Here is a 22,372-nt window from a genome sequence, read left to right as displayed (position 1 = left end):
CACAATTCGACTTCGTTGAGATTTGGATTTGGGTCACATGAATGTTCACCCGTAATTACGAAGGTAAGATTAATTAAATCGCGTGCCTAAAGTCGCATTATTGTCTTTGGCGAAGGCTGTGAAATTCGCTAAACGGCCCATTCCGAAATCTAAGTATTCTTATCGTGGGCCCCGCAATTTATGTGTATCGTTTGGGCGAGGCTCATCTCTTTTATTAACTAAAAGGCAAGCAGCAATCTATAACTTTATGTTAATGTCTCCAATGACAAAGGGAAGGTCCTAATTAACCCGTTATTGGACTGCAATAAAGCAAAGGCGGATTCTGTGTCAAAACCACCCATTGGGCTTCCATGATGAGCCCAACGAAGGGCACTTGCACCCATGTTATACTAGCATGCTACTAGTCAAGGCCTTGGCCCAAATGAACACTGAAAAATTTACCGGCAAGCCTTGTACCAAACAGAATTTCGATTTAAACTTAAAATCATTTCAAAATGGTCTGATTTTGGAGACGATAGGAATGGTATACAATCTACTCAGGTTAGCGAATTACTTGTGGCCAGAATCCAGTTTCATATTCAAACCATATTTAGTCTATCCAACTATTACAAATACCCAATGGAATTCCACAGATTAAACCAAATTAAACTACTGACTGCAGAGTTCACATGCTCATTGGAGTTCACTGAATTAGGCCAACAGGCTACAAGTTAAAAAAAAACGGTCCCAAACAATCCAATTAAACAGTCTGCTACACGTTAAATAAAACAGTCCTAATTACACAATCACTGGTTTAATATAATTCAAACAAGTAAGGCTAAATATTTCAGATATTCAAATGAACACAAGCTGAAACATCATTCATTTCACTCCAAATTGGGCTACATTAGTGGGTCAAAACTGTGTACCTGGAATTTGCAAAGGAAAGCAGAAGGATAGAGTCAGCAGTAGTAACAACAACTTTCAGCAGCAGTTCAGGAACGATTTTAAACCAAGACACTTCACAAAGCCCAGGAATACATCACAGAAACCAGCACCTAATAAGTTGACCCAACACTGACTTGATTGAACTCAAAACCTATTTGAACTCAAACCAGGACTACTTCTGAACTTCAGCTACCAGAAATTGAGCTAAGAAATGCAAATCAACCACTAAAACTTGAAATTAACCTAAGAAATTGAACAAAACAGTATTTTCGGATTTTTCTGTAATTTCTATTGTTTTTGGCTTTTGAATTTTGAAACTTCTGATTTCAGATCTGGAAAAAAAAAACTGAAAGAATACTTTGGGGGGAACTTTTGGGCTCTTCCCTTGTTAGTCAAGGCACTAGAGGCTGCCTTTTATATGCAAAGATGAGGGCAGCTCCCAATTTTCTATTTTCCTCTTAGTCCCTATTTTATTTTCAGCTTAGTCCCCTCTTTACTGACTTGTTTCTCAAGTTAACCCACTAAAATTACTGAAGTTACACTAAAGTCCTACTTTGGAAGGTCCTAGGAGATTCTAGTCTCAACTACCATGTGCTATCCAATCTTAAATGTCTAAACTACCCTTGAATTCAACCTAACATCACTAACACTAGTTGAACTATCAGCTAGCTATTCGACTATGGTAAATCAATCAATTCTAAACCCAATTATCAAAACAGATTTGAAACAAAATCAAACTAACATCACAAAACAAAATTAACCAAATATCAGAACCAAAATCAGAGGCAGAAACTCATGGAATCAGGAATAATCAAAGGCACAATCCAACTTATTGTATCATGAATTAAGGCTAACCTAATACGAACTAAAACGAACACTAAGAACAGGGTCGACTTATGGATTAAAATCAGCATAAACCCTAAGCAAATTAATCATGAACAAAATAGCATAACAGTCACGCAGAAGAAAAACAGAAAAGGAAAAACTAAGGAAATACCTAGATTTGAAAGAAGACCCGACTATCCAATGACGTTCGAATCTTTCAGGATTTTTTTTTGACACGCAACATCCCTAATCACGTGTTTTCGCGAGAAGACACCTAGTTAAGGATGGTACGGTCCAAAAATCACAAAGATTTTTGATTAGGGTTCTGCCGGGATCGGAATTTGAAATTCGTGATATTCTGAACAGATTCGAGGAACGGGGCTTGGTGGGTTTGAAAGAGGAGGTAAAAGTGGTTAGGTGGTGTTAATTTGGGGTGGTTTGGACGGGGATGCGTCGTGGCCGGAAAATTTAGATTCGATATTTGAGACGTTTGGCCGGGATTCGAGACAAGTGGCTATGGGGGTTGGGTAGAGGAGGTCAAGGCGGTCCCATGGTGTTAATTTGGGACCGTTTGGCGTAACCGGCGACTTGGCCGGAAAACTTTAACGGGATATTCGACGAACTCTGGCGAGATTCGAGTGAAACCAAGGGCAGGAACGGGAAGAGCACGAGCAGGAGAGGCCGGGGTGTTATTTTGGGGTTGATCGGAGCAATGCCGCCGGCGGCGGCGCTGGGGTGGAGAATGGCGGAGGAAGGCGGTGGGGTGACGGTGTTACACCGACGAGTATAGGGCATCTGAGAGATGGGGTGAGAGAGGGGTGGTGAGGGGGGTAGGGGGGGTGCGTTTGGACACATATATATGAATTGACCCTAGCTTCCTGGCCGTTAGATCATGAAATCTCGACGGCCAGGATTGACTAGGACCAAAACGACGTCGTTTGGCTGGGTAGGGGAGACGGACCGGGTTGGGACGGGTATGGACCGGCCTGGATTGGGGTATTTCGTTTGGGTTGACCGATTTTGGCCCAAATTTGGTCTCCAATTAAGACCATTTTTTGATACCCCTTTTCCTTTTATTTCTTTTATCTATTTTTGTATTTATTTACTTTTCTGATTTTATAAAATGCTAAAATAAAACCAAAATAAATTGACTCTAACAATTATATTTCCTAATTAATTCCTAAAGGGAAATGCAAACTAATACCAAAAATGCAAAATGGACCCCCTTTTTTGTTATTTTCTTAACATTTTGTTCTAAAATCAATTAATGCCAATATATGAAATTAAATCCTAAATGCAAAAATGCATATTTTGTATTTTCATATGCACAAACAAAAATGCAACAATTACCAAAAAATGCCACAAAATTCACAAAAATTTATAAAATACTAGAGAAATTGTTTTGTTTGAAATTTGGGAATTATTGCTTAGGGCAAAAATCACGTGCTCACAAGTATTATTATCATAAGCAATGAAACAGTTATGATTTAGATTTAGTATCTTGATTCTAACCCATGAACAGTTCCTATCCTTGGAAATTAGGCAAACAAATGGGCAACCTACTTGGCACTCATACCTAAGCCTTTTTGTGTCACTTTTCTTAAGCACCGTCTATTTCTTATTTTTCATAGCATACAGTTTCAGACAGTTCCTAGCTTCATGAATATCCTTAAAGCTTATACTTTTATCTAGTTCTTTGTTATCCAGCAGCTGATAAGTTATACCCATACTCCCTTGAGTTGAAAAAATGTCTAATTCATCATAATCATATTCTGAAAAATCAGAATCATGTTCGTCATCACCCTCACCATCAGTTGAGCTACAATCAATTGCAACCTCATGATCAGGTACAACATCATCAGGTTCATCCTCACCATAATGTAAAATATCAAGTACATTTAGTGACAACTCACAATCCTCTACAGCAAATATATCAACAACATTGCAATCACTACAAACCATTCCCAATAATTTTCTAATACCACTATCCCCATCAATTTCATAGTATCTACCAGAAGGGAAACTATTATAACTTATTGAACCCCATCAAATAATAACTTACTGCAAAATTCATTAACAATATCTATAGAGGATAGAGGGTCAGAGTCTGACCTTCCCAAGTGTAGAACAACTTCGTAGTGTATGTGATTTGTGGATCTCTACTCCATTTCCCACCATAGTTAAATATCTTGTCCAAATTAACTATAAGTAATCTGCAATCAATTGAAATATTAAGAAAATAGCAGGTGAACTCGAAAATAAACTAAACAACAGCATAATTAATCAATATTATAAAATAAAGCCGGAAAGAAACTAATAAAAAATAGTAATGCAACATTCAAAGAAACTAATAAGAAATAGTAAAGTAAACCCTAAATCACAAAGCACATAAAGACAACACGGACCACCAAATTAGCCTTTATGGCAATACAATCACATGCAATACAACTACTAATAAAATTAAAGCCTTTAAGACAAAATGAACTATTTTACCATTCATTCGGGACCACCATCACTAGCACATGCAAATACAATAATCCATAAAGTTAAATACATGTTTAAACCCCCCAATATTCTTAAAATAATATAGATTGCAGTGAAAATCATATAAAAACAAAGACCTATACACGAAACCCCAACCTAAATGACAAAATATGCTAACCCTAAATATTTTAATCGCTGAAGCCAACCATTGAAGAACTAAGGTTTAATCAAACCATAAAACATCTTAAGACTAATCAACCATTGAGAATTTTTTTACCTTTATACCATAAAAAATGGTAGCTTGAAATCGGCGGTAACAGTAAATGTCGCTGGTTTTAGCTAAGTGTGGTTAGATTGAAACGAGGTCTCTAACCATCGTATTTTAACATTTATATGGGTCTAAGGAATGATGGGCTATCGGATCGGGGCTGAATGGATAAGAGATCCAAATGGATAGATGGTTAGGCTGTTTAAGATTGTGTAACGTGTCTTACTAAAAGGGTCCGTTAGTGATAGGGGCAAAGATATTAAAATAGGTAACGGTAGGGATGAACGGTGAAGTAAAGTATGACGCAGGGTACTGATAACTAATTATCGATAGTAGTGGGACATATCTGGACCTTTTTCCAGAAACTCTTTATTCTAGATTATCTCGTCTTTTAAATTTCTAACTTGTATTTCTTAACTTTTACGTTTTCTATTTGTTCTACTCGTACTTCCTATCGCTATTGTCATCCATTTTTGTAGCCCAATTTTAGTTTGGCATCATGCCCAAATATGCCTACTGAAAGGACTAAGTTGTTGTTGTAAATATAATCTAGTTTAAGAGATCGAAGTCAAACCCCACAAAGAACTAACATATTCGCTATAACTTTTCGGTGTTGCAAGAACAAATTCAATCAACATTTCGAATATCAATGATCTTTTGACTTTTGAATTAAACTAAATTGTTTCAGTTAATAAAATACAACAATAATTGTCAACTATCGAGAAGGGGGTTGAGAAGGTTTAGATGGCCTACGATTGTGAGTTTTTCAATTGTCGGTTTTACTTTTTTTACACCCACACCTAAATAAAGCTTAGTAAGTGTGACTTTTAGTGCAGCCAATCAGATGGGAACGCGTTTCCCAGTAGAGGAGGCAACTGCATGCGACCATATTTTGCCAGCCGTCTCACCGGGCTAGACAGCCAAAGCGGGGCGACCCATTTTGCATGTGGAACCGACAGAGTTTCTTATTCTTGGTACCTGTATATAAGGGCAGTAAGGCTCAATATCTTTTATTTTTGAGAAATACCACCCACCACAATTCACCAAACGCTCTCACACCTCATTTGAAGTTCTAGAATACACTAAACTAAATTAGGAGATGGTTCTGAAGATTTTTTTATTGAAGTTAACCACCATAGAAGTGTAATTAGATCTTCAACAAGGTATGTAGGGCGACTTTCTTTTCTTTGCATGAGTTAGCGTTAGTTCCTCCTTCCTTCTAAATGATTCCTGTGCTGTAAGGTTTGATAGATTTAAACACCTCTCGATAATGTTATCCTGTTCTTGTAAATTCATGCTGGTAGCATTTTATTTCGAAGTCTATGATGTTCCCAGTTGGTGTCGGAGAGTATAATTCATTCTGAACTCAAATTTGTTATCCCTTGAACTCAAATCTGAACGCAATATGCGGTGATATGCCTCAAACAGGGCTGAATGTTGTTATATTGAATCCAGTGTATAATCTCCATGAGTGACCTAACCCTTTATAAAGCTTGTATATATTTAAGTCTATTTCTGAATGGTACCCAGGTTGAAGGCATGCTCACATATCTCTTATATTATATCCATAATTTATATTTTTAGCCTTACATAACTCAGTACATTTTTCGTACTGACACCCCTTTCTTTTGGGTGTTGTGTTGATGCTCACAGGTACAGATAGACTCGGACACATCCCTCCCAATAGGGTGTTATTCCAACTAATTGGTTGTATCTGTCCATTTCTTCGGAGTAGCGGCTCAAAATTCAATAGTTATTGAAGCAAATATTCTAAACATTCTGGGTACGGCAGGGACGTGTCTCGACCAAGTTGCGTATATGTTTAAATCCTTTAAATTCTCTTAGAGGCTTGTAGACTAGAGTCGGTTGTATGTAAAAAGATGTAAGTATAACTTTGTTACAGTCATAGATATGTATGGAAATTAAATGCTTCTTTCGCTAATCAGTTTTACACATTATAGTTATGGTATTGTTACCTGGAGGCCTCAATGACCCGATTTAATGAATAAAAAAATGTAAGAACAGACATTGGTTTGCACGGGCCTTCGTGCATCGTGTGCCGGTCGCACCTCCCAAGATTGGATTGTGACAAGCTTAGTATCAGAGCAAGTGGTATCCTAGAAAGTCTGCAAGTCGTATCTAATAGAGTCTTGTTTATGGGTATGTGGCGCGCCATACTTATAAGTAGGAGGATACACTATATTTAGGATAAATACCCTTCTTTCTAATCTAGATCGTGCAGTAGAGCTATTCAGGATGATTAACACTTTAGTTGGGATGGTTACTAACTAAAATTAACTATGAAAACTAAAACAATTGACAATTTATCACAGAAAGACAAAAGTTGAGCAACATGGAATAATCAATGGGAGAAATAAGGGCTGTGAAAGGATAGATGCAAGATAGCTATTCGGGATTTAACTCTAGTTTAATTCACTCTCATATTTTAATGATTCTCACGAATTTACTCGATGATTAGTTCAAACGTGTAGCTCAGACTCCTCTCTCGATTAAGTTTTAACTCTACAAGGTGAACTAATATAAAGCACTGTGAAAATATGCAAGAACACATTAATGGATTAGTTTTTAGGAAAACATCTCTCAAATATTCTTCTAACTTGATTTAATCAACAACTCAACAAGCTCTTTTGATAACTTAAAAGAATCACTTAATTAAACCAAACAAAATAATGCGAAGATAATCACCAAATATTCCTCTATCGACTAAATAAACTAGTGAGTAAAGTTGCGATCAATTCAAAGCTCCATAAACGAGTTCATGCAAAAAATAGAATTAAAATCCACAAATATCAATCAAAACACCATATCTGTCAAGCCCCAAGGTAAACACTCCGTAATCATGGAGAAAATCATCACAAATAAAGCTGAAGAACAAGAAAAAATGAATTCAATCCAAACTCGGGTGTTGAGTTGAGGAAAGAATGATGAATCCTTATGCTTTGAGTCTCCAATGTTCTTCCAATCTTCCGTAGGTAAAAAGTCCTCTCAAAATTGTGTTTTTGATGTATTTATACCATATAGGAACGGGTCCGGACGGAACTACCCTTTCCAAGTCGAAACAGAAAAGTACTCTGACAAAAATACACATGCGCGACACAGGGCGCGGTGCCCCATGTGTCGCGCCAGTGGAGAACTTCAGAGGGCTGATTTTTACACTATGCAGAAAAGTTGCACTACCACCTTGTGCCCCATGGCGTGATAGTGCATTTTTTCAGAGTAATATTTTTTTCCTCATTTTTTGACATCCAGACTTGGTCCTCAACCCCCGCGTGTTCCCGACTTAATTTTTTGGGCTTTTACTCATACTTCAAAGCTCTTACTTGTTCAATTTTGCTTCAAATTATATTAATAGTTCGGATTCATTTCCTGCAAGGCATAAAACATGTAATAAGCACAAATCACCATTATTTAAGCTCAATCACAAGTAAATGTAGTAGTTAGAGTGCAAAATATGACTAAAACACGAGTTTCTAGCCCACCATCAACACCCCACACTTAAACTATTGCTCGGCCTCGAGCAATCAAACTAAACTTCACATAGAGACGACCTTTTTATCAGACAACTTTCCTAACGCATCACGCCAAGAATATTTAAAGCTGACTAAGCACCCTACCATAACACCATAGCCTCAAAACTTGACTCATAAGCACCACGCATTTTCTTCAAAAACCTGTACATTTACTCTAACAGAGAGGCCAAAGACATTGCCTTTCCTTCACAAGTCATGTGCCCTACACACAATAAAATTCAAGAACAACTAGGAACTCAAGATAGAATGAATTCACTCACTCTCGGAATTAAGATTCAGATGCCATAGATACCAGAGGCTTTCCTGTAGTCTAATACTGTACTAATCGCGCTCATTCGGTGCAACATCAAGTAGGACTTAATTTGGTTGTAATGTAGGTTGCGGGACGAGTAGGATATATTTTGTATAATAGTGACTACACCTCCCTGAGCACTTTAATACATACAATTTCACCAATTCAAACCCCACACTTATGTTAAAGCAAATCCCAACCTTCACAACACATTAGCACCTAATTTCTTTAAGAACAAATATAGAGAGAGCGACCACTAGCAAGGAATAATTTTTTTTTCTCTATGATATACACAAACACAATTTTTTTTTCTTTTTTTTTACTTAGTTCTGATTTTCTTTTTGTTTTTACAATTCCCTTCAAGTGGCTCTAACAATTTTTTCAAATAGTGCACCTTTCTCCTTTTTTTCTCAGTTCCACTCAAACACCCAACCATACCTCCACTTAGCTTTTAACAAGCTCATACAATTTCAAGTGCTCAAGAGAGGTGCAAGGTTCAAATATATAGTCAATTCAAACAAAGGGGTCAGGTATGTAGCGTGGTTGTCAACGAGATAGAGCACAGGCTCAATGGGGCTAACTTGGATATACAATAATTAGGTGGGTAAAAGCATATATTTGGCTCAACAAAGAAATGCCTATGTCACTTCCTAGACTAAATAATACATCTATTTTGCTTCGAAAACACACAAGACAAGTTCTGGACATCAACTAACATGCACAGAATATCAACAAAATACTCACACACACATTAGCATATAACTCACCTAGGACCGGATCTATCCCGACTCTCTAGTCAAAACAGTTAAGCGATATCAAAATCAAACAATTTCAGGCACTTATCCAAGAGTCAAGAACTGAGCCTAGGCGTCACGATTAAGGCACTCACTACTCTCAAGGTACAACAAAGTTAAGAACAGTTATCTCCATTTAACACCACAACACAAGACTTTCCTATTCCTAACAAAAGAAAAACTAACTACACCCGGTTCAAGAAAAAACCTTGAAAATGAATCACAACACAAAAAAAAACCAAGGGGGACTTGTTACACTACTTAAGAAAATAAAACAAATATGGAAGACATTTTTTATTCTTCGACTTTGATCTCTCAAGAAGACAGTCGAGGAAATCCATCTTCAGGAAAAGTTAAATTTTTTTTCAAACTGAAAAACAAACAGACATATACATATTTACATCCCCCACCCACATTTTAAACTGTGGTATGTCCCCATGATACAAAAATAAAAAGCAAGAGGTAAAGAAAACTTCCATGAATCATCTAGTCTGGGTCTGAATTGAAGTCGGGATCCACTTTGTATGCCCGTCCTAGTGCACACATCCATGCTAAACGTTTCTTTTCCGCCTTCTTTGGGTACAACCCACACTTGCCATGCTTACTCTCTCCAGCTTGCTCTTTTAGGACATCTACCTTGGAATCAGAGTATGCCATCAACTTATCTCTTGGTGCCCCCATTGCTTCCTCCATCTTGAAAACCACTCTTTCTTCCCCCACTCTGAGCATGAGCTGCCTTTTCTGAATGTCCAAAATAGCTCTGCCAGTAGTCAAGAAGGGTCTTCCTAAAATCAGAGGGACCTCCTTATTCTCTTCCCTATTCACCACAATGAATCCACATGGAACACAAATTTATCCACGCAAACTAGCACATCTTCCACTATTCCTTCAGGTATGATTGTGGTCTGGTCCGCCAGCTGCAAAGACATAGGTATAGATATGTTTTCTCCAATCTCTCCCTCAAACTTCCTAAAAATAGACAAAGGCATAAGATTAATAGAATCACCTGAATCACACAAAGATTTTTCAAAATTAGTACTTCATAAAGAGCAAGGTATAGTTAAACTCCCTGGATCTCCATACTTTTGAGGGAGCTTATTTTGCAAAATGGCACAACAATGTTCTGTGAGCTTGACAACTGATGTATCTTCCACTTTTAGAATGTTGGACAATATCTCCTTCAGGAACTTAGCATATGCTGGAATTTGAGACAGTACCTCCGTGAATGGTTGTCACGACCCAAACCCAGACACGATCGTGATGGCGCCTCTTGTGGGGACAAGGCTAACCAACTAACCCAATTCATCCTTTTAAAATAGTTACACAATTCCTGAGTAGTTTAAATATGATTTAATGATAATAAGCGGAAGTACAACCCGACACAGCCCAAATCGGGGTGTCACAAGTCACGAGCATCTATTAGAGTATGAATACAACTACAAGGTCTGAAATATACAGAACAGGTCGAAAGAACAAAAGGGAGAAAAGTGGTGATGCGAACGCTGGCAGTCACCTCGCTAAACTCCGATAACTCTGCCTCCGATCAGCTCAAAACCTGCTACCGGGTGTATAAATACCTGCATCTGCACACAAGGTGCAGGGAGTAAAGCGAGTACTCCAACTCAGTGAGTAATAAAGGTAAATAACGACTGAGTAGTAAGAAATCACGTAAAGCAAATCATCATGCTATATAGAGCAGTATAAAACCCCTTGAGAAAAGCAGTGAAGCTGTGAAATCTTTAGAAATATCTTAGCTCAGTTTAAACTCTTTTGAAAATGACTTTTTCAACAGTTACGCAATGAATACAAAACAGTTAGTGTCGATAAGCACCGAAAATCCGCCCCTCCGGCACAAATATCACAGTATAACAGGTAAAAATGACAAGTAAATATGAAAGATGAACACATAAAGGTACGCCTGTCACGACCCAACCCCGATCGTGATGGCGCCCAACACACTGCTAGGCAAGCCCGACCATTTACACAGCCTTAACCGATTTAACCTCAATGAATAAATAAATATTCACAGCTAAAATATCAAATTAAATGCGGAATTTCTGAAATAATCTCTAACATTCGAAAACCCCAAAATACAAAATACTAATCAGCCCACAGAATCTGGTGTCACGAACATGAGCCTCTAATACAAAATATTCACCTATCACAAGTCTGACTAGGAAAAATCCGGAATAAAAGAATAAAGATAGATGGGAGAGATCAAGGCTGCGAACGCCATGCAGCTACCTCGATACTCCCGGATACTGCTGCTCAGCTAAAGAAATCCTCACTCACCCTGTGGTGTACCTGGATCTGCACACAAGGTGCAGGGAGTATTGTGAGTACTTTCAACCCAGAAAGTAATAAATATAAATAAAGTCTGAGGATAAGAAATCCTAGATAAACACAAAGTAAAGCTATAAATACAGTAACACAGCAAAGACAATTATAATAATACCATAACAGATAAAGAATAAATGACAATTAAATATGCAATGCAACACATAAACCGGTACTCTCCAGTACCCCGCTGCGGCGTGCAGCCCGCTCCATTTATTTAATGTCGAAGACGCTCACTGGGGGTGTGCAGACTCCGGGAGGGGCCCCTTACGGCTCAAGCGCAATAATAAGTCATCTCGTGGCATCAAACAGGCCCTTGGCCTCATATCAATATTATTATAATACCACTGCGGCGTGCAGCCCGATTCCATACTCTGTCCAAAAATCACATAAGCCTCTCGGCACAATAGTATAAAAATATTCAGCCCAGACTTCATTTAAAAATATTAATTTAGTTTCTACTTTAAGAAAAATAGTTGAGTTTACAAACACAGTATTAAATACAGGGACTGAGTTTAATATTTATAAATATGGTAAGAAACCAGTGAAAACAATCCCTGAAGGATTCAAGTAGTTGGCACGAAGCTCAACTATAACAATTAATCCATTTTTATAAGGATATCACAAAAACTACAATCAATTAGGTAGTAATTTTATTAAGCGGGACGAACCAAGTCACAGTCCCCGACGGTGCTCTACCCCACGCCCGTTATCACCCCACGCCCGTTATCCGGCGTGCAAGTCACCTCACATAGCACTACGTTGTGCAAATTCAGGGTCGAACCCTCAACACAGCATATACATTTATTACTAACCTCAAGCTGGCCAAAGTCCTAGCTTGCTATGCCCTTGCCTTTCGCATTCACCTCTTCGCGCGTCGAATCTGACCAAAACCACAACGAATACGTCAAAATATGCTAATGGGACATTATCCAATCGAAAACAATCGAAAAATATTGAAATTCCCGAAATTAGCAAAAACCCGAGCCCCGGGCCCACTTCTCGAAAATTAGTAAATTTACCATCAACGGATTCCTTATCTCGCCACGAGTCTATACATATAAAGAACACCAAAATCGGAGTCCAAATGACCCCTCAAATTCCCATTTTCGTTCTCTTAGGTTTCAAGCCCTAAACCACCATTTTTGACCTTAATTCCTTGAGTTTTCAGTCTAATTTCATGTATTTGCATGATAAATCGTGTTCTAAGTCCAAGAATTCTTACCTGATCGAAGTCCTTGAATTCCTCTTCAAAATCGCCCAAAAACTCTCTTAGTCCGAAGTTAAAAATATGAACTCTTTCAAAATTCGCGAAGGAAATAGAAACCTCTTCTGATCAGTTGTTTCCGCATCTGCGGTACCTTTGTCACTTCTGCGACTACCGCATCTGCGGTCGTTTTCCGCTTCTGCGGAATCTCCTTAAAAATTCCAAAACCGCTTCTGCGGTCACTCTTCCGCATCTGCGGCTTCGCAGATGCGATTTCGCCTCCACATCTGCGGTTCTTCCCCTCCAAAGCCTTTTCCGCACCTGCGACCTTTTCCTCAGCATCTGCGCAACCGCATTTGCGGTTCCTTTTCGCAGATGCGGAAATACAAAATACCAGATATGAACCTGCAATCTCCAACTTCAATTTTCATCCCGTTAGCCATCCGAAATCACCCCGAGGCCCCCGGGACCTCAACCAAAAACACAAACATGATCCAATACCTTATTCAAACTTGCTCCAATCATCAAAACACCTCAAACAACACTAAAACCATCATTTCTCGTCGAATTCAAGCCTAAGTTCTTCCAAAACTTCCGAAACACGCATTCGATCAAAAACCCAACCAAAACACCTCCGAATGACCTGAAATCTTGCACACACATCCCAAATCACCTAACGAAGCTCTTGCAACTCTCGTAATTCCATTCCGATCCCCCGATCAAAATCTCACCTATCGACCGGAATTCGCCAAAATCCTAACTTTGCCAATTCAACCTAATTCTACTCCGGACCTCCAAAATCACTTTTGATCACACTCCTAAGTTACAAATCATCCCCCGAAGCTAACCAAATCATCGGAATTCATATCCGAGCCTTCTAACACAAAAGTCAACGTCCAGTTGACTTTTCCAAAACAAACCATCCTCTAAGAGACTAAGTGTCTCATTTCCTTTTAGAACTAATCCAAATCCACTCTAACACATCAAATACTGATAATGAAGCATAAAGAATTAGAAAATGGGGGAAACGGGGTGGTAACACACGTGACGACGGGTTGGGTCGTCACAACGCCCCTCGGGCAATATCTCAGAACAGTACCAGCCCCTCGGGCTCACTCTTAGAATAGTATCAGCCCCTCGGGCTCACTCTCAGAACACTCTCAGCCCCTCAGGCTCACTCTCGGAACAATCTTAGCCCCTCGGGCTCACTCTCAGAACACTCTCAGCCCCTCGGGCTCACTCTCAGAACACTCTCATAACAATGGGTACCCGCGCTCACTGTGGGTGTGCAGACTCCGGAGGGGCCCTTACGGCCCAAGCGCTATATCAAGCCACCTCGTGGCATCATCACTCGGCACTCGGCCTCCCATCACTCCAGCCACCTCGTGGCATATAAAAGTATCTCAGGCCCTCGGCCTCATATCACTCAGCATATCCTCACATATGGCCCTCAGCTCACTCAGTCCGAAAATCATCACAAGCCTCTCGGGCATTAGTAAAACAGTAGTTCTCAGCCCAAAACATCATTTAAAATATCGTTTAAGTCTCAAAACTAAGTAAAAGCGGCTGAGTTTGTAAAACAGTAGATATCAACAGGACTGAGTTCAAGTAATAATTCAAAACAGTGAGGAAATAGTGATAAAAATCCCCGAAGGGTTCAAATAATAGGCAGGAAGCCTAAATATGGAAATCAGCCAAAATCATGATGATAACAAATAAGTTTCAGTAAAATATGTGGTAATTTCATCAATCGGGACGGACCAAGTCACAATCCCCAACGGTGCTCTACCCCACGCTCGCTATCCGGCGTGTAAGTCACCTCAAAATAGCACTACGATGTGCAATCCGGGGTTTCAAACCCTCAGAATATCATTTAGAATCATTACTCACCTCGAACCGGCAAAATCTCTAGCTCGCAACGCCTTTGCCCCTCAAATCGGCCTCCACGCGCGTCGAATCTACCCAAAATTAGAACGAATACATCAGAATATGCTAAGGGAATAAAGCCCGAGTGAAAACAATCAATAACGGGCACAAATCCCGAAATTACCAAAACCCGAGCCCCGGGCCCACTTCTCGAAACTCAGAAGTTTTCACATCATTAGATTCCTTATCTCCCTACGAGTTCATACATATCAAAATTTCTCAAATCCGACCCCAAATGGTCCTTCAAATCCCAAATCAAAATCAAATTTCTCAAGCCCTAGTTCTTCAAATTTTAGGCTTAGTTTCCATGAATTTCTAGGTGGATTTCACAACATAAACGAGTTTTAAGTTGAAAAATCTTACCTCCAATCGATTCTCCTTGAATCCCTCTTTTATCTCCACCGAGAAGCTCTCAAAATGGTCAACCATGGAGGAAAAATAACCCAAAATCGCGGATGAAATGTTTAATAAACTTTCTGCCTAGTTCTGATACTCCTTCATCGCGTTCGCGACCTAAGCCTCGCGAACGCGAAGCACACTTTTTAATTTCTCAAAAATAACCCTATGCGAACGCGACAGGGTCCCGCGTACGCGATGCTTAAATCCCCAGATCTACACGAACGCAAGCCCCCAAGTGCGAACGCGAAGAACAATTTTCCACTGGACCCAAGTCCTTATACGCGAACGCAAGCACTCAAACGCGAACGCGAAGGTATAAATCCTGGCCTTCCAAATTCCTTCTACGCGAACGCGAGACTCCTCTCGCGAACGCGAAGAGATAAATCTCTACAGCACCTGAAATGAAAATCTGCAACTTTTAAACTTAGAAAATGGTCCGATTGACCACCCGAAACTCACCCGAGGCCCCCGAGACCTCAACCAAAAGCACCAATACATCCTAAAACCTCATTCAAACTTGTTCCAATCATCAAAACACCCCAAACAACACCAAATCCACCAATTCACATCGAATTCAAGCCTATGTTTTCTAAAAACTTCCGAAACACGCTTTTGATCAAAAACCCAACCAAACCACGTCCAAATGACCTGAAATTTTACACACACGTCCCAAATGGCATAACGAAGCTACAGCAACTCTCGAAATTCCATTCCGACCCTCGGATCAAAATCTCACCTACCAACCGGAAATTGCCAAAATATCAACTTCGCCAATTCAAGCCTAATTCTACTCCGGACCTCTAAAACCAATTCCGATCACACTCCTAAGTCATGAATCACCTCCCGAAGCTAACCGAACCATCGGAACTCACATCCGAGCCCTCTATCATATAAGTCAACATCCGGTTGACTTTTCCAACTCAAGCTTCCTTAAAAGAGACTAAGTGTCTCATTTCTTGCCAAATCCACTCCAAACGCAAACTAATCAACTTGATCACATAAAACACGGATAACGAAGCATAGAGAAGAAGAAATGGGGGAAACAGAGCGGTAGCTCATGAGACGACTGGCCGGGTCGTCACATCCTCCCCAACTTAAACAAACTTTCGTCCTCGAACGTGCCCAGAGTTGTTCCAAAAGCCAACCAATCGCTGAATAACCTTACCATGCATATACCCGGGGTGATCCCACGTCACCCTATCTTATATAGGTCCGATAACAAAATGTAACTAAAATTTCGCAATCCAACCTAGCCCATAAACCTTCGAATCACATTTCCACTTCTGAAATCATCTAAAAGATTAAAATCTCACATTTATACTCTGAATAAGCCCGAACAAGTTGTAATCACCCATACTTGCAATCTCAGGTGTAATTACATGATATACCACATAACTTAAAAGCCCGCAGCGATAACTTCTAATCACAGCAGCTGCACAAAACAACCGAATATCGATAGGAAACCTCTTATTAACTATAGTCTCATTCCAGCGCTTCCATATACTGCCAAGTGATAAATAAAACATGCAATAAGCCATAACCTTTTTTGTTTTTCTCAGATCAACCATTCATGAAGCCACTCCTCCTTTGGCAAAAACCATAGCAAATTTTTGAGTTGAACCTCGATATTATCCTCCCAACATGCTGGAATCAAATCCGTTTGTATTCATTCTAGATCCCAACAATCTCATCTAATTCCAACACAACTACTCTGGTGACATGACACACCAATACAACCTAAAGCCACAACTAGTGCAATCCACTAATAAGAAACAATCTGAACTTACTCAAATTATGAAAATGACTCAAATGAGGGAGCTGTACCACAAGCTCACCAGTACCACCACACCAAATGATGCGAGCCCGTCGCACCTCGTAGAAACAGAACACACGAATCTAGCCTGAAGGATCATATCTCCACATAGCTTCGCTGCAATGCGCGATCTTATCCAAACACTGCTCCACATAAAACACCTCAAGTCACTATCGAAATCGACAGCCACGCACAATTTGATGTCTGGAACCAAAGCAAGTCATTACACCCACGGTGAAACAAATAACATACACCATGCAACCCGATAGGACATAACCGAACGCCATTCACTGAGCAACGCCCAATTACTTTTCCCGCTTGAATTCCACTAAGAGACCCCAAATGAACCGCACCATGTGTGCCTACAACCAACGAATCATAACACATCGCAACACAGAAAGGTATCTCATTGATCTCCCCAGATCACTGATAAGCTCAACAACGGTCGAATCAATACTTCCCTCAACAATGCCATTCGGAGCCAACCAAGCCGACTCAAGATAGAACACTCACCCACATTGGCCTGCCAACGAACTCCTTATCAAGGAAACCTGAAGTTGTTCCTTCCACCTCTATAACTCTGCCGGTGCCATACGATACGGTGCAAGGCACCAAATCAATACCGAAATCAACAACCTTGCCCGACGACATGCCCGGCCACAAGAAACACACCCGAATTCACCACCTGAAATGAATCAATATGAGGAGCCTCAGCACTTACACTCATCACAAGAGCCCAAATAAGAAAGAAAAATCCTTCCCAGCCGTCCGTTGGGTCTTCGAAATATGAAAATCCCCAATAGGACATAATCCGTCGAACATCGCCACTCAAACCGTGGCTTTCTCCGGCATAGCCAACAGCGCCGTCTTATCGCAATAGTCCAGAATAACACAACACGGAAACAAGTCTGAGCCCAATATCACATCCAAGATCTAATATACCAAGCAACAAAAGGTCTGCTCGGGTCTCCCAACCCCAATAGCCATTAAATAGTGTCGATTCACACGATCTACAACCACAACATAGCCTGAATATGAGAACTTCCGGTCTCCAACTCCATGTGGTACACAAATCACCATACCTGATCCCAAATTCCCCTGTCCGAATACATATCACACCTCAAGTACCCAATCATTCCACGAAAGATATTCTAAAATTCCCCTGCGCCATCAAGCAAACTCGAATATCAGTAGTCGATCTAACAAGAAACCGCCACAGTACTACCGAAGTACTCTCAACTTAATCACATAGCCTTTTCTGAAACACATACCCTCGTCAAATCACTATGATTAGCAATACCATTTCCTTAATCATCTGAAGATCATTCACCCTAGGATAACATGAGAACTTCATAATCCACTCCGAGCTACAAGCAACTACGTACTCAACCTGCCAAGAACGTTTCCATTTGATCCCATCTAGGAGAAAATCACTATACATCCCATGCTCCTCATGCCAGTAGAAACATACATCTCTAACCGTGGCAGAAATTTTCAAGAACTCTACGAATCCCCTTTGCACAAAACCGAACAATCAGGACTGACTCCTTCTAACTCAACCAAGCTACACAAGCCATCAAAACCTAAGAGTATTGCAACGAAACACCTGTGGAAACCCACCGCTTCATAAGCACTCAAGAACCGATCATATCCATTACCATGCCAATTCGGCCTACTACCAAGCTATCCCATCTATCCGATTTCCCTTTTGATTTATCTTCAACTTGATACTCTTTCTTGATATAACACCACAATTCCTCAACCCATACTTACCACACGAGACCCAAGCACAAAACCACACCGTCTAAGACTCATAAGCCGCTGAATACTCTCTTAAATATCCCTAAAAGCACCACCTTCAAAATACTTTACTCTGAAGAGACTTGCTACGAATCTAAATCCGTTACCTTTACCTTCCTGATACTGATACATAGAATCCCACAATTTATAGAAAATACCACAAGTCTTGACATCTTCCAATGAAAACTCAGTTTCTAACCACATATGCAACTTTAAAATACCCAATTGTTATATGTAGAATCTTGAACACATTAGAACCATTCTCGCAAGTCATTCACTCTTATTCAAACTGCAATTTACCTGACGAAATGAACCAAACAACCCGTGCCTCATTGGCACTCCGACATCGCGGAATGAAATCCTCATCCCAATACAATCAAGAAACTTCTTGCTCTATGCACCGAGCATTCTTTACCAACAACAACTTAAGACATCCCGTGATTCTCTTACCCTATGAAGCATGATCACGCCCAACTCTAGTCCTAAAAAGGATAAGCGGTCCCTGCAAATATAATCTGGTCTATAAGTCTGGAGTCGAATCCCACAGAGAACTAAGGTTTCGTTGTAATTGTTCAATATCGCAAAGAAGACAAGTTTGAACAATTTCTAAATTATAAAAATTGAGATTTATATTTCTAACTAATTAACCAACAAATACTATAAAAAGGTAAAATTATCAACTAACGAGACAAAGGTTTGGAGACTAAATTAAGGAGGTCTAGAGTTATGATTTTCCCATTTGTTGATTTCATTAGTTGTATGTTTCCTATAGCTTTGACTTAGTTGCCTCTATCAATCATGAACTCTCCAGCTATCATAAATCTCTATCAAGCAATTATGATAATTTACTAGACGCACTCTCTCAAGCTACGCTATCTAGATTCACATTACAGTTCACTTAGATAGCACCCGAGGTATCGTTATCTCTAATCCAACCTCTAAACCCTCGGTTATGACTCTCGCCTATACTTCGGGAGTGATGTTGTTCAAACAACTACCTAAATATGCACTCTCTCTCTCAAGCAGATACATAATAAATAGGAACGGCTAATTGAGGATCCTTTCAATTAACCAAAATCAAAACGTAGTTGAACAAATAGAGATTAACAACTAACTCAAAACTATATTAATATAACAACCAATTCATCCCCAAAAGGTTCCATCAAAACCCTAGAAAACGAATTAGCTATTCATAATAGTATGTAAAACTACAATACTAAAAATCATAACCAACAATGAAAAATAGGAAGAGGAAGGAAACCCTTGTTGAAATATTCCTCCTTGCTCCTAGCGTGTTCTTTCCTCCAAGGGTGTTGTCTAACCCTAAAGTAGTGTCTCCTCCTTTCAAAATGGTGTTTTAGGATGTATTTATATGACCTGGGGTTGATGAGGGGCGGAATTCTTCAATCCAACTTCGGATGGGAGAGCTGGAATCCGCGTCTGCGTTCGCGTCTAGATACGGACTTTAACGCGGGTCCGCGTTTGCCTTCGCGTCTACACGCAGACTTTGACGCGGAACCAGCTTTTGAAATTCTTCCATTTCGCGAAGCGCTCCGTGCCTTTGCTTCGCTTCGCTGTTTTGTGCCTTAACTTTTCTCCTTTTTCGCGTCCGACTTCGTGTCACGCACGAGAATAGACGAGCTCCCACTCCTTTAATTTCTTCTTTTTGTATAGAATTGTCATCTTTTGATCATTTACCATCCAAACTCGTTCCTACACATAAGAAACACATAATGAGTATATTTCACTTTGAAAATCATGTAATCTCCCGTGACACACACAAGAATTAATATGCAAATATACTCAAAAATATGCACTTTTCATCATTTATCAACACCCCACACTTAAACTCTTGCTCGTCCTCGAGCAATCAAACTACACTTTTTTTATAGACACGACCTTTTTAAACAATTCTCCTAACTCATCACACCAAGAGTATTTAAAATAGACTAAGCACAAAAGCATAACATCTTCACCTCAAGATTTGACTCATAAGTACCACGCATTATTCACAACTCACCCACTTGCTCTAACATAGAGGTCACTGACATTACCTTTCCTTCATGAATCAAGTGCCCTCACACAACAAAAGAGAGTAGTTCCACACAGTAAAATTTAAGAACACTTAGGAACTCAAGATAGGAAGAATTCACTCACTCTCAGAAATAACATTCATATGCCACAAAAGATGCACCATAAGCTTGCCCGTAGTGTACTACTCCACTAATCGAGCTCATTCAATCTAGGATCAATTAGGACTTTATTTGGTTGTAATGTAGGCTACGGGACGGGTAAGATATATTTAGATATAAGAGTGACTACACCTCCCTAAGCACTTTAATACATATACTTTAACATTCAAACCCCATACTTATGTCAAACCAAACTCCACCTTCACATCAATGTATATTACCCCATACTTCTTTAAGCACAATTACAGCAAGAGTCACCACTTATTAAAGAAATACTTTTTTTCACAGCAATACAACTATATTTCTTTTTCAATTCAAGTGGCTCGTACTTGTTCAAAACAGTGCACCTTTCTCCTGATTTCATTAGTTCCACTCAAAAGCCAAACCAACCACCCCACACATTAACTTTTACATAAATCATCACAATTCAAGTGCTTATGAGAGGTTAAAAGGTTCAAATAGATAGTCCATTCAAACAAATGGGTAAGGCTTGTAATGTGGTTGCCAAAGAAACAGGATTACAGGCTCAAAGGGGTTAACTACGATACATAACAATTAGGCGGGTAAAATATACATATCATGCTCAACAAAGAAATGCCTATATGACTTCCTAGACTGAATAAAACTACTATTTCGCTTTGCAAACACACGGGGCAAGTTCTAGGCATTAAATGCAATGCACAGAATATAACAAATCCTTACACACACATGGCACATAACTCACTCAGGATTGGTTTCATCAAGACACTCTAGTCAAAGAAGTTAAGCAAAGTTAAGATCATACAATTTAAGGTACTTATATAAGAGTCAAAAACTGAGCCTAAGCGTCACAGCCAAAGTACTCACAATTCTCAAGGCATAACCAAGTCAAGAGATATTGCTTCAATTCAAAATACAACACAATGGCTCCTACTCCCAAAAAAACTAACTACACCCGGTTCAAATAAATCCCTTGGAAAAGAACCGCGACACAAAGAAAAACCAAGGGGGAATATTACACTACCTACAAAGAAAATCTTTTTTTTTCTTTAGACTTAAATCCCTCAAGAAAATTGTCTAATAGATCCATCGTCGGGAGAAGTCCAATCTTTTAAAAAAAAACTATTTAATTAAACTAATACAGCTAAAGTAGCATGAAAAGTCACCCGGACAATCTCATCACCCCACACATAAAATTGTGCATTGTCCCCAATGCACAGCATAACCATAAGAGGGTAAGAGAAACTCCCTGGTAGGCCAAAGGCCGAAGCACTAGCAGTTCATGGGGTACTCAGACTTCTCCCAGGCTTGGTCCTTCGTGCGGGTACCTCATACTTAGTTTCCCATTTGATTTGCTGTTGCATCCTTCCAATACCTTTGATTTCCATGCTCCTAGAAAATAAAAAATTGACACTACAAAAATAATACAATTAAAAAAATTAAAAAATAAATAAAAGAAAGCAATAAAGCTGGGTTGCCTCCTAACAAGCGCTTGATTTAACGTCGCGGCACGACACGAATCACTTTTTGCCTCCACCTCGAGCTTATGAATTGAACCCCCAATTTTGATTCAAGCTT

The sequence above is a fragment of the Nicotiana attenuata genome, chromosome 5 (genome assembly GCF_001879085.1).
Source record: "Nicotiana attenuata strain UT chromosome 5, NIATTr2, whole genome shotgun sequence".
Classification (NCBI taxonomy): domain Eukaryota; kingdom Viridiplantae; phylum Streptophyta; class Magnoliopsida; order Solanales; family Solanaceae; genus Nicotiana; species Nicotiana attenuata.
Note: the sequence above shows the minus strand (reverse complement) of the source record.